This window comes from Prionailurus viverrinus, chromosome D4, assembly GCF_022837055.1.
Source record: "Prionailurus viverrinus isolate Anna chromosome D4, UM_Priviv_1.0, whole genome shotgun sequence".
Lineage (NCBI taxonomy): Eukaryota > Metazoa > Chordata > Mammalia > Carnivora > Felidae > Prionailurus > Prionailurus viverrinus.
In genome coordinates this window covers 25,901,153-25,904,145 of record NC_062573.1, presented here as the reverse complement: position 1 = coordinate 25,904,145, position 2,993 = coordinate 25,901,153, and positions in this window count along the sequence as shown.

The following is a 2,993-nucleotide window of genomic DNA, read 5'->3' as shown; positions in this document are numbered from 1 at the left end:
TTTTTCCTTGGAAAATCATCCATTTTATCATCTATTAGCTTGAACGTGGGCATCATTCTCACTTGCAATTCCTTCTCCCTCATATCTGTCATTCCATGCCCATTTCCAACCTATCGCAGCTTTCCTTTCCTCTTCCTTGACTGGACTTAGACGTTTTGTTTGTTTTTTCTCAACATTCTCAATGGATTTACCATTCCACTCTCTTTATGTCCACCAATTCTGTAATTTCTGTATTTAACTTGGTGAGCTTCTATCGCCAATATCCTCAGTTGTATTCGTTGTTCTATTTCTAATATCTTCATTTATTCTTCCCTTGTTTCATATTGAATATTAAATATATGTTTAAGGCACCAAATCTGGTCTAAGTTCTGCTTTGGCCATACCCTTAAGTTTTAGGAGTGGTTTTCATTGTCATTAATGTATACATTTTCTCTTTGCCCCAAAAAGTAATTTAGGAGAGTGTCTTAAATTATTCAAGAGTCTACATTGTTTTGCTTTAGTCAATTTCAAAATCTTATGGTATTCTGGTCAGAAACTGTGGCTTATACATTTTCTACTTTGGAATATTAAAGTTTTCTATCTGGTCCAGTATATAATCACATTTTATAAATGTCTAATGTGGACATCAGGAAACAATGCATATTGTCTCTTTATAAGGCATAGAGTTAATATATATCACTGATTTTTCTCAAACTTTATATATCCTCATTCTTTATCTACTTATTCTCCACTTACTTTGTCAATACTGTGTTGCTGTGGTCATCTCAAATCCCCCTTGTGTTCATATTTTGGTTTATATATTTCTGGGCTATACCTTCCAGATGTAAATATTTCTTATGAATTCTTCCTTTTATCAATACAAAACGTATTACTTTGTTTAATGTTTCACATAATGCTTTTGCCTTGAAATCTACTATTGTCTTGTAATAATATTACCACCCATTTTCTTTGTTCTTCACTGTAATTGTTGACCAACTTCATATCTTTAACTCCCCTTGGCCACTGTTACAATAGCATACAGTTAACTGTCGGCTTGGTTTTGACAGAGGCAAAATATACATACAATGAAATGCCTAACCATAAGTGTACAATTCAATGGGTTTTTACAAATATATATACCCATGTTATCTACCATGGTCGCAATCAGGATATCAAACATTTCCATCATCCCAGAAAATTACCACGTACCATGTTCTCATTTCTATCAACCTAAGTTTTACCCCTTCTGTAATTCTATATAAATAGAATCATTCACTATGTATTATTTTGTGTCTGGTTTCTTACACTCAGCGTGATGTTTTGGGGATCTGCTCTTGTTACTGCATATATTATTCTTTTTTTCTTGCTGGGTAGTATTTAAATGATTTATACCAAAATTTATCCTTCTGTTGATGGATATTTGGGTACTTTTCATTTTGGGACTGGAGTAAATAAAATTGCTGTGGGAATAGCAATTTCTTTTGGATAAATACCTAGAAGTAGGATTTCTGGCCACAGCACAGGTGTATGATTAATTTTATGAGACACTGCCGGAAATTTTTCCAAAGTGACTGTGTAATTTTATACTCTTACCAGCAGTTTCTCCACATCTTCACCAACAGCTGGTGTTGTCTTTTTAATTTTAGCAATTGTAGTGGGTATGAAATAGTATCTCATTATACTTTTACTTTGTGTTTTCCCTGAAGACTAATGGTACTGAGAAATTTCATGTGCTTATTGACTATTTATACATCTTCCTTCATGAATCACCTGCTCGAGGCTTTCACCCATTTTATATTGGGCTGTTTGTCTATTTATTACTGGTTTGTAGGAGATGTGTATTGTAAATATTTTCTTCCAATCTGTGTCTTCCCTTTTTGTTTTTGCTATGATAACTTGATGAGCAGAACTTTTTATTCTGAGGTGCCTAGGTGGCTCAGTTAGGTGTCCAACTTCAGCTCAGGTTATGATCTCACAGTTCGTGAGTTCTAGCCCCACATCGGGCTCTCTGCTGTCAGTGAGGAGCGCACTTTGGTTCCTCTGTCCTCTCCCTCTCTGCCCCTCCCCTGCTCATTCTCTCTCAAAAATAAACATTTTTTTAAAAAAATTTAGTTCCATTTTATCAATTTTTTCCTTTCTGTTCAGCGACATTTATGCTCTCTCTAGGACATCTTTTCCTAACCCAAGTTTTTGTTTCCTTCGAGAAGTTTTATGGTTTTGATCTCTGATCCATCTCTTAAGTATATTATGGTTTTTTGGTGTTATCTAATACAGAATTATATTGTTAATTGCATTTCCCAATTATTTGCTGATCTATAAAAATACAATTGACTTTATGTTCTACATTTTCTAAATTAATGTATTAAATTCACTATAGCTTTTCTAAATTACTTTGGCCTTTTAAAATTCATTTCTAAGCTCTAGTAGTTGTTTTGGGGCTTCCTTAAGATTTTCTATGTAAAGAATCATGTTGGGGAGAAATAGAGGGTTTTACTTTTTCCTTTCCAAACTTTATAGCTTTTACTTCTTTTTCTTGCCTTATTGCAATGGCTAGGAGCTCCAGTGCCATATCAAACAGAAGTAGTAAGAGAGGACATCCATACTTTGTTCTCAATCATGAGGAAGGCTTTCAATATTTTAATGTTAAATATGACATTACTATAGGTGTTCTGTAGCTGCTCTTCATCAGGTTGAATAAAATTCTTTCCATTCCTGATTTGCTAAGTCAAGAATTGTTGAATTTTGTGAAATGTTTTTTCTGCATTTATTGAGAGAATTAAACATTTTTTCCTTTATCATACTAATATGTGAAATACATTAATTAACTTTTGGATTAAACAGCTTTGTATTCCTGGAATAGACCCCAGTTGATCATGAGGTACTAACTTTTTCATATATTGCTGGATTCAACCTGTTAATATTTCATTAAGGATTCTGATTTCTGTCTTACTTCAGGCTACTATAACAGAATACCATAGACTGAGTGACTTTAAACAACAAACATTTATTTCTCA